General features: G+C 36.5%; 1 pseudogene; it reads right to left on the bottom strand.

The window, feature by feature from the left end:
• Positions 1-7160: 7160 nt before the first annotated feature.
• LOC121392256 lies at positions 7161-15308 on the bottom strand (annotated as a pseudogene).
• Between the last annotated feature and the right edge of the window lie 251 nt (positions 15309-15559).

Raw genomic sequence — 15559 nt, 5'->3', positions numbered from 1 at the left:
TTTTGGTTAATTCCACCCCTCCAATGGTAATGATCCTGAGAGTATCACAATCTGGTTTGAGAATTGAACTCCTCAAAATATATCTAGGAGAAAAGCAGAGAGATCATATATAAATAAGTATAATAAGTATACACAACAGCAGATCTAACCTGAGAACGTTATGAGTGAGAGGGGTTGTGTATGGTGATCATGTCAAGTTCTGTTGAGTTAATGGTTACTGGTTGTTGATTAAGATCGATTAGTTAACAAAACACACAATATACAATATAGTATCTACTAGTAGTTAATATACCCTACTTGATTGGCGCTGTGATGTTGATAAGGTTAGAATGCAAAGGAACGTGGTCTAGGTACATTAGGTACTGAGTAATATATGGAGGTAATGTAATACAATTATGAGAGTAATCCCTGTATTAACTACTGATTCTTATAATAAGGCTTGTGGAGGGTGGTACAGGTGGCATAAACAGACTGTGTGGTAAGTTCATTGGAAGCAGCTGCCAATAGCAGCATTACGATCAGCACCAATATACCTATGTGATCAGGTGATCTATTAGTACTCATCTCTAAGGAGATATAATAATAAAATTATATTTACGATATTAGTATGAATAAACGAACAATGTGGGTCAACATCTGATGGAGGTTTCAGATGTGATGATGATGGTGGTGGAAGGAGAGCTTCTTGGGAACGTATGTAGTACGGAGGAATAGAGGACACCTGTAGTTAGAATGTTTAATTAAAAAACTTAAAAACCACGCCCATATACGTACAGTTTGCCTTTCATTTGATTGGTTTACTAGGTGCATCTCATTTTTCCGGAGATTATTGAGGGGTCCCTCTAAAAGGAGGCCGGGTCTTGATCTGGTACTCCTTAATAAGAGGATGCCACACTCCTTCTGAGACCGCCAAAGGATTTACATAATATAGGTATTACTAACTTAAAGTATAGGACAGTACTTTAGATTACCAATGATGACACTCATGTTAGCCCGTGTCAATGCTACATTGAGACGACAGCATCATTTAAAAATCAATACATTGAGTTCATTAGAAGAACACAAGATAAGATAATAAAGTCTTTCTTAGTCCTGGAAGGCATTCTTACACTTGACTACTCTAACTGTTCATACAATGTTGAGGACACCTCATTAAATTGCAGGTACTGACAACATAAGAACGTGACCTCTGTAAGATTGTAATGCACCCAATTTATGAGGTTTGACACCCAGTTTTCATGAGTAGTTTCGTTCACTACTTTTCACATAGAGCCTCCGGTCTACAATAAATAAAAAATGATTAACCTTATTATTATAACAAAACTGTGAGATAAGACTCCCACTACTAGAAAGTTGCCTGAGCAGTGGCAACACCAAAGAACATTGGTTCTCAGGGGTAGCCAGGCGGAAGTGTTCTTGGACAGATGGAAAACAATCATTCTTGTAATAACACATTACAAGTACCAAACACTCACTTTCATACTTTTCAGGAGTATGACTACAGCGTTCTTAGTTGACCTTCATAGAAGGCACTAGAGGGGAAAATCTGGTCAATGATGGATGCATACGATACTGGACACAAGTCGTATGGTTTACGCCCGGGAGAACCAATCTCGAAATAAAGATTGAGAGAGACCAGCACTAGAAAAGATATATTATATGAGTATAATGGTCTTAAGTTGCAGCTTCTTACAAATAATGACTGGTCATAGTGACAGTGATCTCTATAATATCACTTGCTACTTCCCATTACAATAGGTACCTAATTTGCTCGTAGCCTGAAGAGGATGAGGGAGGCGAAGAGAGAGAGAGAGCGAGGCGAGGTCCTTTCTAGTTAGCAATACAGTCATTACTGTGTGCCTCCTCAATAAGAACCATTGAAAATTTGAATTTAGCTAGGAGCGGGGATCACAGAACTTACAAGTACAACAAATTACATACCGCATTATTGAGGAGTTCTCTCTCAAGTTGTCTCTTTAAAGAGGAGTATGTTTACCATCGAACTGAAAGTCGCCTGTTCCTCTTTCAATTGCGCAAATTTTTTCAGTCAGGTAAATAAAAGTAGTAACAAACAAAGCATTCTAATGAACCTATAATTTACCTATCTTTCGCCAGTTGGAGTACTTTATTATGTAATGTAAAAAGGAGATGGTGAAATCTATAGGCCGCACGAGCTTTAGCACAAAGACGAACAACTTAGTCCGTCTTATGAATCTTTCTGTCAACTGATAGAATGCTATATTAATAGGGCACAGACCGGAATTTGACTAAAGAGGAAGCGCATTTAATTATTTATTAATTCATTATTCTTACCCCATGCACACATCTTAGCGAAGTGATAGACAATAGTAGCAGAAGTGAAAGTCTTTCCAGTACCAGGCGAACCTGGTATAAAACAAGAGGTTTTTGAAGGCAGGTTTTAACAGCAAAGATCTAGACTGTTTAACTTGGGAAGATTAGGAGCTGAAAGTGAAGGAGAGAGTGAGGACAGGGAGAGAGAAGATAATCAACTTGCGTTACATATACAATGCACTTACTGGTGGGGGTATGCTTTAGTGAGGGTTAATTTGAGGTTCTTCTATACTTCATGTTCCTAACAGACGATGATATAGATAGTAGAGACACTGTTTCATCAACCGCTATCATTCAATGCATTGATTCTATCATAATGATGATGTAGATTCCACAAAAGTCAACACAAAAAGCTCTAGTACATCATACAGGTCCACCAAGATTGCTACGTATTCAAGCCCACTCCTTCACCCAAAAACCGGGAACACAGACATTGTAATGAATGAATATTGGATATTGTTACTACTGTTGGGTACTTTGGTCATGACCTATCCATCCAAGGCGAACGATTTTGCCAATATATCTGAGACGTAACTCATTCCTGACATAAGACGCAAACTGGTGTGTGGTGTGTGTGTGTGTGGAGAAGGGTCATATGTGATAATTTTATGCTAATATTGCGACATGTGTCTTGGAAAGTTATGGAAAGTAAGCAAATCTCTTTGATTCAATCCAAAATCCCAACGTACAGTGATATTATCTTGTGTCTGACTCTCTTTGAGTTTCTTTATCTAATCTGCTTCTAATTTTAGTGGTCCTAGAATATTCTGGATATGATCAGACCTGAGTGTCATCTAGAAATGAACAGTACAGTAATAGTTTTAATGAGTTATTATTACTTAATTGTTAGGAGGGTTCATCATCAAATCCGGTTTTTGCAAATCTTCTAAAAGAGCAGCAGATTTTGATATAGTGTAGCTATATACGATTGTAATAAGAGACAACGGACTGATTCCATAAAAATTTCTAGTTTTTGAATACTGTTGAGCCATGATCTGACGAGCTCTGGCTTGATCGTGATCAGATGGATTTAACTAACCATGGCAGGAAACATCTACATGTGCACACATCCAGCATATGTGATACATGCAGTGATGTAAAGAGCTAGATGAGGTAAACATATCTGAGATTATTCAAGACTGACTGTCAACTATAGTGCTGCCCAATTAGTGGTGACAATCCATATCTTTGAGATGTTAGATTGCGAACAAGGTTTTGAAGGAACACAAACGAACATTACTCATATAAATGATCATTTTAATCTCCTTACCGCATAGCATCATGCCAACAGAGTCAGCTTTAGCTGACAAATCCTAACTTAAATACATTCTTACAAAACACAGTTTAAACATTCTAGTATTTGTCTTCCTAGTGGTCCTGCATTTATGAAGTGCGACCTCATGACACGTCACGAACAAGATGATTAATGATATGGCTATTCGGAGAGATAGTCAGGGCGTGAGAAGGAGAGGGCGGGATACCTTCCTGAGTGTTACCTGTCCAGTTACAAAACCATTTCTTAGTGGAGTTACACATTACAAAGCTGCCGGATCTGTCTACCACCAATTCTATAGAATGAAGTATTGGTAGGGACCAGAATGGAGTATGAGATATAGGGAATGGGGGGAATGGGAAGAGTCAGACATACTTGCAAGCATGAGAAGGCAGACCTGTGTAAACTTCATCTTCTTCATAAATATTCCACACCTCAACATCAGAGTTACAGTTACGGAAGATATATCCTCATTTAATTGCTTGTTACCTTGTTAAGAGAAATCCAAACATGTCATCAAATAGATGATATTATTTAACTTTGACATTTTGGGTAGCAGGCTGAGTCCACTGAGACGCGGGTTGGTCTGTGTTGACTTATGGAGGAATGGAAACTATACTTTTAAAAAATGTCCAAATTCAGCTCTTACTAAAAGTACAATGAAAAGTTTAAAGAAACTACGAATTACCTTCCTTCAACAAAGAATTAGTTATGTTTATAGCTTATCAAACTCGAACCAACTACTAAATGCATAAATCCAAACTATTGGGAGAAGGAGCAAGTTTATATTGCGCAATTTTAAAAGGAATAAGTTAAAGAAAGTTCAATCTTTCTAACTGTGGTATTATGATAATGGTATAAGGAGTTGTTCAGAGTGTTGGAAAATTAAACAGACATTAAGAGGATTGTGAATTGGGTGGTAACAATGGGTATTCACTTCAGTTAGGAGCTTATTATCTCAGTGATATGCTCGTTATAAAAAAACACTTCACTACCAAAGGACTTCATTGGGGAGCATAAATTAGGGAGGACGGAGCTACTGAACTTTGTACAGCACTCTACCAAAACCAATCGTTAAAAATTGTCCTTACCTATACATCTTCAAAAAACACAATGTCCTCAGCTTTGCTCTTACCCTTTTCTCCCTTACTCATGCAAACTTAACATGTTATGAGATCATAAAGTGTAAGTTTTTTTTTCTATTAATTCCAGTAGATTTTATTTCTATGTTTCATTATTATGATGATTTTATTATTATAAGATAGTTCACTATATGTGTCAGTCTCTTATTATGTTTGATGATCCTCTGGTATTATCAAACTGTTAAATTCTCTTCACCTCCTCCTCTACACTGGTTCCTAGCACTATCGGAATGTGGGTGTGATAAGAAAAGGGGAGGGGTCCTTTGATGTTTGAATGGATACATAGGATGGTCATAACTCGTGAGGGTCTTTATTTAATTCCACCCCCGGCCCAATGGTAATTAGCCTGAGAGTAATGCACCATACTGGTTGAGATTTGAAACTCCCTCAAAATATCTCTAGGAGGAAAGAGACAGAGAGATCTTATATACAGAAGTATAAATAAGTATGACACCACCACAGAGCTAACCTGAAGAAAGTTCGATTGAGAGAGAGGTTGTGTAGGTGGACTCATTGTCAAGTTCTGTTGAGTTAATGGTTGACTTGGTTGTTGGATTAAGATCCTATATAGTTAACAAAACACACAATTATATATTAATAGTTATATACTAGTAGTAATAGTAACACTACTTGACGGACTTGCCTGTTATTTAAGGTTAGAAGCAGGAACTGGTCAGGTTGAGTTTCCTTCCCGTGTATTTTCTTGGTTCCATTAGGTATCTGATACATATAGTGGAGTATATGTAATACAATAATGAGAGTAAATCCGTTCATTAACTACCTGATTATTATAATAATGTTGTGGAGGTGGTACAGGTGGCCATAAACAGGGACTGTTGTGGTAAGTTCATGGAAGCAGCTGCAATAGCAGGCATTACGATCAGACACCAATTATAACTCATGTGATCATGTGATTATAGTACTCATCATCTGAAGGAGATATAATAATAATATACTTATATTTACTGATATGAGTAATGCACTAACTAAAATGGGGGTCATACATCTGATAGGGTTCATGATTTGATGATGATGGTTGGTGAAGGAGAGCTTCTTGGCCACTTATGTAGTAGAGCGAATTAGAGGATCACCCTGTAGTTAGAAATGTTTAATTAAACTAAAAACCACGCCCATATACGTACAGGTTTGCTTTCATATTGATTGGTTTACTAAGGTTGCATTCATCTTTTACGGAGATTATTGAGGGGTCCCTCTACAAGGAGGCCTGGGTCTTGATCATGGTACTCCTTAATAAGACGATGCCACAACTCATTCTGGAGCGACAAAGGTTATTTACAAATATAGATATTACTAACTTACTCTAGACAGTACTTTAGCATTACCAATGATGATCACTCCATATTTAGCACGTGTCAATGTACATTGAGACGACGAGCATCATTTAAAAATCCAATACCTTGATGTTCATTAGAACGAAACAAGATAAGATAATAAAGTCTTTCTCTCGTCCGTGGAAGGCATCTACACTTGCTACTCTAACTGTTCATACAATGTTTGAGACATTCCTCCATTAAATTGCATGTACTGGACAACATAAGCACGTTGACCCTCGTAAGGAGTAATGACCCCAATTTGATGAGGTTTGACACCAGTTTTCATGGAGTTTAATTCACTACTTTTATCCACATTAGCAGCCTTTAGTTTGTACAATAAATAAAAAATGATAACCTTTATTTATTATAACAAAACCTGTTGAAGATAAGACGTCCAACTACTAGAATTTCTTCCTGCAGCAGTGGAACACCAAAAGAACATTGGTTTCTCAGGGTTAGGCCAGGGGAAGTGTTCTTGGACAGCTGGAAAACTAATCACTTCTTGTAATAACACATTACAATGTACAAACACTCACTTTCCAATACTCTCTCAGAGTCTGACACAGCGTCTGTAGTTGACCTTCATAGAAGGCACTAGAGGGAACTCTGTCAATGATGATGCATACGATCCTGCGCAAACAAGTCGTATTGGTTTTACGCCCAGGAGAACCAATCTCTGAAATACGATTGAGAGAGACCAAGCACTAGAAAAAAGGATAATTATTTACTGAGTATAATGGTCTTACTTTGCAGCTTTCTTACACATAATGACTGATGTCCTAGTGGACAGTGATCTCCTACTAATATCACTTCTTACTTCCCATTCAATAGGTACCATACATTCTGGCTAACTGTAGCCGGCATGAAGAGAGAGAGAGAGAGAGAGAGAGAGATGTCCTTTCTAGTTTTCAAGCAATACAGTAATACCTGTGTGCTCTACCATCAATAAGAACCATTTTAAAACATTGAATTTGAATTAGATCGAGGATCACCAGCACTTACACAAGTACAACAAATTTACATCAGCATTATTGAGGAGTTCTCTTCAAGTGGTCCTCTTTAAAGATGGTATCGTTTACCATCAGAACTTGAAAGCTCGCTTGTTCATCTTTCAATTGCTGCAACTTTTCCAGCTCAGGATAACTAAAAGTAGTAACAACAACGACATCATAATGACCTCATAATATCTAACCCTATCTTTAGCAAGTTGGAGTACTTGATTTGTAATGCTAAAAAGGAGACTGGGGAATCTATAGCCTCACGAGATTTAGCACAAAGACGAACAACTTTGAGTCCAGTCTTATGAATCTTTTCTGTCACTGATCAACTGCTATATTACTAGGAGCACAGACCAGAATTTGACTAAAGAGAAGAGCCTTATTAATTATTTATTAATTACATTATTTTCTTACCCCATGCCCATCTTAGCTAAGTGCTAGACATAGTAGCAGAAGTGACAGTCTTTCCAGTACCAGGAGGACCTTGTATCAAACCAAGAGGTTTTTGAAGGACAGTTTTTAAACAGCAAAGATCTGAGAACTGTTTAACTTGGGAAGATTAGGAGCTGAAAGACTGAAGGAGAGAGTGAGGAAGGGAGAGAGAGATAATCACACTTGGTACATATACAATGCACTTACTGTTTGGGTACTGCTTTAGGAGGTTAATTTGAGGTTCTTCTATTACTTCATGTCCTAACAGACGATGATATAGATATTAGAGACACTGTTCTCATCAACAGCTATCATTTCAATGCATTTGCATTCTATCAAATGATGTAGACTTCCACACAAAGTCAACACAAAAGTCTCTAGTACAATCAACAGGTACACCAATATTGCTACGTATTCAAGCCCACCTCCTCACCAAAACCTGGAACAAGACATTGTAATGAATGATATGTGGATATTGTTCACATACTGTTGGGTACTTTGGTCACATGACCTATCCCATCCCAGGCGCTGAACGATTTCTGCCAATATATTGAGACGTAACTCTCTCCCTGCATAAGATCATAACTGGTGTGTGTGTGTGTGTGTTGTGGAGAAGGAGTCATATTGTGATAATTTGTTATGCTAACTTGCCTCCATCTTGTCTTGGAAAGTTGAAGTAAGCAATCTCTTTTGATTCAATCCAATATCCCAACGTACAGTGATATTATCTTGTGTCTGACTCTCTTTGAGTTTCTTATCATAATCTGCTTCTAATTTTACCAGTGGTCCTAGAATATTCTGATATTGATAAGCATCAGTGTATCTAATAAATGAACAGTATCAGTATAGTTTTAATGAGTTATTAATTACCTAATTGTATAGGAGCTGGTTCATCATCAACTCTGGTTTTTTGCAAATCTTCTAAAAGAGCCTCAGATTTTGCTATAGTGATATGCTATATACTATTAATAAGATACACTGACTGACTTTCCATAACTCTTCTAGTTTTGAATCTGTTGAGACTGATCTGACGAGCTCTGGCTTGATCTTGATCAGATGGGATCTTAACTAACCATGGCAGGAAACATCTACATGTGCACACATGCCAGCATATGTGAGTACATGTCAGTGATGTACAAGAGACAAGATGAGTCAACATATCTGAGATATTAAAGACTGACCTGTCAACTATCAGTGCTGCCAATTAGCTGGATTCCAATCCATATCTTTGAGACTGTTAGATTGAGAACAAGGATTTCTAAGGAAAAAAGAACATTACTCATATAAATGATCATTCTTATATCCTCTTACTGCATAGCAACATGACAACAGAGTCAGCTTTAGCTGGTACAAATCCTAACTTAAATACATTCTTACAACCACAGTTATAACATTCTAGTATGTCTCTCCTAGTGGTCCCTTCTTTATGAAGTGCGACCTCATGACAACGTGCACGACAAGATGGATTAATGATATGCTATTAGGAGAGATAAGTCAGGGGGGGTGAGAAGGAGAGGGAGGGATACCTTCCTGACGTGTTACCTCTTCCATTACAAAAACCATTCTTAGTGGAGTTACACATTACAACAGCTGCAGGATCATGTATACCACAATATCTATAGAATGAAGTATTGGTATGACCAGAATGGAGTATGAGATATAGGAATGGATGAATGGGAAGAGTCAACATACTTGCAAGCATGAGAAGGCAGTTCCTGTGGTAAACTCTCATCTTCTTCATCATATTCCACACCATCAACATCAAGAGTAAACGAGATATCCTCATTTAATTGCTTGTTACCTTGTTAAGAGAATCAAAATGTTCATCAAATATGATGATATTATTAACTTTTGACATTTTGGGTATCGGGCTGAGTCCACTGAGAAGCCTGGGTTTGAGTCTGTGTCTGACTTAATGGAGTGAATGGGTAGTCATAGTCCAGCCTTGTGTATCAGCTCCATAGTCTCCACCAGTATCAATAAAGGTGAGCTGGCCTTGAGTATATGAGTCTTGTAGACTCTCTCTCCTAGAAACAAGCAATAAAGTAAATTTTAATTAGTCTAAAAGGACTTGGGATTACGTACCTATACTCCTCTCTACGTCTTTTACACTTTCCAAAGCTTCAAAGCTTCACAATGTGCCTCCCTCCTCACCATATTATTATACGGAGGATTACTAATGACTTTGTAGTATACGGAAACAATAATAATAATAATTATTATTATTATTTAGTATTATTATTAATTATTAACTATGAATAATAATTAGTTTATACTTATCTCTTCCACACTCTATCAGTAATTTTTTTACTTTGGTATTTCTTTCTGTTATGATTGAAATCACTTTGACTGAATTCAATGTTGTTATCATCTGACTCCAAATCTGAACTATTTTGCCATTCAAATATACTCTCTTCATCAGTTACAGAATATTCAATCAGAATCTGTGAAATAATGTGTTCATTGATGTCATAATCATTATTGCTAGTAGTATAGGTATTGTCATCGTTATCAGAATCAGTGTAAAGATCATGTTCATTAGTGTTAGTATTAGTTGAAGAGGTGTAGTCACTGTGTTCATCAATATCATTGATATGTTTTATCAATATCACTCACAGTTGAATAAATATCATATTCTCAGTGTCAGTGTCAAAATAATGAACATGCTTGTTTACCATTTGAAATACAATGTTCATAATCATCAGTGTTACCAGTGTGCTCATTGTCAGTTGAACAAGAAAGATTCGTTCATTTGATTCACTAGTGTCTTCATGTGTGTGTTCATCATGTTTCTCATCTTCTCCATGATCAATCCAATCTGACTCATGAAAATATAGTATTTACAACGTCCTCTAGAACAGCATTCAGCTCCTTTATCAAATCTACATGATCCAGTTTAGAGCCAGCATAACAGAACTGTTACTCTCAGTGTCATTAGGTTTAACAACACGTGCTACTACTAAGCTACCAGGATAGTTCATGTACCATTTTGAACCATTTATTTTACTTAATAATCGACCTTCGGATCTACTGCAACCTCAGTTTTCCATGCACTAACGCTGGTCTCATATGATACTTAGAAATAGAGTTCGTAAAAATGATTGCAGGAAACCATTTTGATCATCCCTCATGATGATGAACCTTGCAAGCTACCAAACTAATGTGACCTATTTTTGGCTCTTTGAAGGAGAGACGACCAGACATCTGCTAACTCATCAGCAAACATCACCTAAATCAGGGCTCCCTCAGGTCTACCACCATGACCTACAATATGACCAATGTATCTCGACTGACTAATTGTTCCTTTCCCTCTTGTAAACTGAACTCTGCTGTCTCTTTGTCATAGAAGAATAAAACAGAGTCATCAGGTTTTTGTTGTAAGAGATTGCATGCATTGTTCAGTACTCCTTTTCCTGTTTCTACTGCAATGATGACATGATTCTTAGAGAATGTGTCATTAGTAATGGAGGACGGTCTACTACCCTAACAATGAGTAAAAAAATTGACAATACAACAGACAAACAGATAGAAAGAATACAAATCTGCTACCATGACTTGCCTCATACAGAGGAATTCAAAGATATCTTCAATAAAACTTGGAGGATTAATCACAAAACAAGGCACTGAAGATTTAATATAGCTGCATATAAAAAATTATTTGGTGTAGCTGGGCATGTCCAGTACACTGCCTTCATTAGTACACCAATATTCCACTTCACCACTGTCCTAAAACTGATATTCAATATCAATATCATAATACCACAATATTATACACCAGCTAAATACTAAACAATACATAAACTAATACATCATATATACAAGATGATGCAATCAATCTTTAATACAGGCAATAATATAAACAGAATGTTTATATGTTACATATATTAGTTCATACTATTATCTATGAAACCCAGAGTGACATTCCCATTTGTGTTCATACATGATAGTATTGTATTGTTAAGCTATGAATAGGAAATGTCAACTGAGCTCTCCTAGCATGTTATTATTAATTCTATATTTCAAGAGTGTAATATTATAATGAATATTATTAGAAATTGAGAAATTTATAGAGAGAGAAACAAAGCATATATCATTAGCCAGTGACAAACAAAAGATACACTTCACTCGGCTGCTAGTTATTAAACAAGTTAGTTATTAACAGAACTAGTTATTAGTTAATAGATAGTAACAAAAATTTTATTAATATTATGATGTCATTTTGATGCTCTCTCCAATGTACTTGATAGCAGTTGTCGCATACACGGACAGGTTTAGCACTAGATGCTAACTGCATTGTATTGTCTGAACATGAGGCACAATATACAGCACCACAATTTCTACAATGATGCTAAAAAGAGAAGCCATTTTTAAAACCAGAACACATATCATGTACTACAGAAATATGCCAGTATTATAGTAGTTGTACCTTTCTTCTGGCAACTGAGAAAGCTGCTCACAACCTTGACACACTAAATGTCCTCTATCATCTTGCCATACATTCTCTGTCATACTTTGAACTTGTTTCATATCAACTAACTTTTGCTGTGACCTATAGAGAGAGAGAGAGAGAGAGAGAGGAGAGAGAGAGAGAGGAGAGAGAGAGAGAGAGAGAGTAACGTAAGTTAAATACTATTAGTTCCCCCACAGACTAAGTTGCCTTCCATTTCTACAAGAGCTATCTCTTGTTCTGAAACAGACTCTTGAAGACAAGTATACTTCTCTTGTAATTGAGCATGTTCCTAGAGAAGAAGATATATAAAAACATTGTACAGTGACTACAGTCTACTCTTGCCGTGTTAAAGACTTGAAATTTTTTAGTCTCATTAGTCAACTCTACAACTCTATCTTTCTCTTTCTGTAGGTCTGCCTACAGAAAACCAATATTAACTGATATCATCCTTTGCTTCAGTCACCTGTAGAGTAGATCTCCATTGTTTCTCTATAGCCAGCTCAGACTCAGCTGTACTACGAGATAATTGGACCTCCTGTAATTTTGCCCCAACTTCACGAGACGCCTTATCTGCTTCCCTGAGTGAAGTACGTGTCTCTTGTAAACCTAAAGACCACAACAGACATGAGGTCTTATGACTAGTATATAATTCTATATATAATGATGTGTGTTACTTACAATTGTTCAAGTTGTCTGTTTTCTTTAGCTAATTGAGATACTTTCTCTTCAAGTTTCGGAGTGTGACAGAGTCGCTGGTGAGTTTCTTTAGCAATCTGATAACATGACATATAACTAGACTAGTAATACATAAGATACACTTACCTTTAATTGAGTCTTGATCTTTAAGTTAGCTGCTTTTCATCTCTTCAAGTTGTTTTCTTAAATTTACCAATGTGTCCTGTTTCTCATGAACACTTTTCTCTAATAGTTGTGTAGAGCAGTCTATTTGAGGGACACTCTTCTACTTTCCTTAAACTACAATAAGATGACATACCTCTTTCTCTTCTCTTTGTCTTCTCAATAATTCAACCTCTTGTCAAGCTGTTGTCTTAAATTTATCTCCAACATCTAAACTCTTTTGAGATGCAGCATATAAATCGTTGAGACCAGATCGAGATGACAACAAACACTTCAATTGGTCACCTTCCATACTAGAGATTAGTACCTAGATTGTATGTATGTATCTAATTCTGTCTTTTGATCACTTCTACTGTCTATTGGAGAAATGAAAGTGAAAGGAACAGTAACTAGATAATCATGAGACTGATGAATAATTTTTTCAGTCTGAAACATCCACACATGAAAATCACAAACATTATTATTTAGTCTATATAGTACATCTTAAGACAATGTTTTTTTCTTACTTCTAACTTTTTTCTTCATCTCTGCTTTCTGCTTTGTCTTTATCTTCAACTAATTGATCTCTCTCTCAGTTGTCAATGTTTCCACTGAAAACCAATCAGACTAGCTAATTGTTCTTTACACATACATTCTCTTTCTCAAGAGTCAGAAATTGAGCTTGAAGAGTTCCAGCTGGCCCCTAGTCATTGAGATTGTAATTAAAGGCCAGTTATTAATTAAAGTGGTCCTTACTCTAATTCTTATTGAGTTCTTCTAAATATGCTTTTTGATCTAATAATTGTGCTAACTGTAATGATTTCTCTTCATCTGATCTGATTGGTTGAAAATTACATAATCATCTGTCTATCCTATGCAAGTCCACATGACTCACTGTTCTTTTTCTTCCTCACCTCAGGTGCTTTTCCAAATAATTTCCGTCTTTTAAAAACAAGCTTAAATCAAGAACACCACTCTAAATCATAGGGGTGTGGTCCGTTACTGATGATAGTAAATGATAACTCACTGGTTTATCAAAAATTCTTCACCAGATAAGGAAATAGTATAATCAATAACATTTAGTCCCATTAGAAGCCCAGCAATAACAACAGTACATTCTTCAGACATCATTAATGCATCTGAATCATACCACTCACTATGTAAAGTACAGAAATTGATAAATGATCAATAGATGGATTAATGAATAGATACATTGATAGACAAATGATTGATAAGTGAGTGGGAGGATGGATGGATGGTTAAGTTAACGCAAAAACAATTCATAAAATTCTCTTACATCAAAGATGATTTGTTTTCTGAGAGTACTCTAAATGGTCAGCCAATTTCTTTTGCATCAGTGACATTCTTAACCATATCTTCCTCTACCCAATGCAGTTCTGTATTAAAAATCAACAATAATTATCAAAGACAACTACTAACCAATAACTATATATAGAATTGGGAGGTGTTATTCTCATACTATTATGACCGTTATCTATACTACATAAGATAATATTGAGTAGATTATAACAGTAGTTTAAAATTGCGTTTATAATAACATACAAACTTCCTTTACTCCATTGAACACTTTTAGATGCTAGATATTGTCTCCATAAAATCATTATGAGGTTTTTTTCAAAAGCTTCTAATACACCCCAAAAATGATCGTCTTTGACCTAATAGATTTTCGTTTGACTGAAAAAAGGGACGAGGGGAGGAGAAAAGAGAGAGAGAGAGGGAGCGGGAGGGGAGGGGGGGGGGGGGATAAAAAAAAAAAAGGGGAGAGAAAGAGAGGAAAAAGACCGAGAGAGAGAGAGAGGGGAGGGAGAAAAAAAACAAAAAAAAAAAAGGGGGGAGGGAGGGAGGAAAAGATGAGGGAGAGAGAGAGAGAATGATGAGAGAGAAGAAAGAGAGAGGAGAGAGAGATAAGAATACTAGGGAGCTCTCGAGAGAGAGGAGGGAGGCGAGAGAAATTATATCAATTAGGACATAATAAGATAGTCTTAAGCCAGATGGACACTACACGCGTCCATAAATAACTCACAATATAACAATCACAGTATACACATGTATTGCTAACTTATCTATTAGAAAATTGATGCAATTGTAGTGAACTAAACAATACAAATTTTATGACTATGCAAAATATTACACTCATATGCAACTTCATCTGAGAGGTAGGGCATTATTAGTTTGAGGATGATACTAGCTACTACCAAATTACAAATAGATGTAGAGTCCTTACCTAGTATCTATGTCGTAGGCAATGTTCTAGTGCAATAAAAAATTGTGTCAGTTCATTACTGGTATCACAAGTGGACAGAGTTGGGGTTGGGCTCTCTTCATGGTTATCATCTATCAACATTTTTACAGTCAATTTTATGACATTGAGAAGATTTCTTTTTTCATTGCAACCTGTTCCACCTGACTAGACTCTTCGCCCCCACCGTGCTCTCCAACCAAACTTGTCTGCTCCACCTCGGACGCCATTTTTAAGGAAGGAGTGGCTTTTTAGCAAAAACTATTGAGGTGTGGCTAGAGAGCAAACAAGCACGAATGTCGGAGACAGTGATAGAAGCTAATGTTGTGTGCTTCTAATAATGGACAGTTTCAGTTAGATCCCTGTTAGGTAAGGGGTCATTTGGAAACAGTTCTTGAAAAGCATGGGATAACGAAGACAAGGAACAGTTGGCCATAAAATTGTCAAAGCCAAAAAGTTCTACTAAATTTCATCCGAAGAC

The sequence above is a fragment of the Gigantopelta aegis genome, unplaced genomic scaffold (genome assembly GCF_016097555.1).
Source record: "Gigantopelta aegis isolate Gae_Host unplaced genomic scaffold, Gae_host_genome ctg3587_pilon_pilon, whole genome shotgun sequence".
NCBI lineage: Eukaryota > Metazoa > Mollusca > Gastropoda > Neomphalida > Peltospiridae > Gigantopelta > Gigantopelta aegis.
The sequence above is the reverse complement of the archived record's forward strand: the minus strand, read 5'-3'. Positions and strand labels throughout refer to the sequence as shown.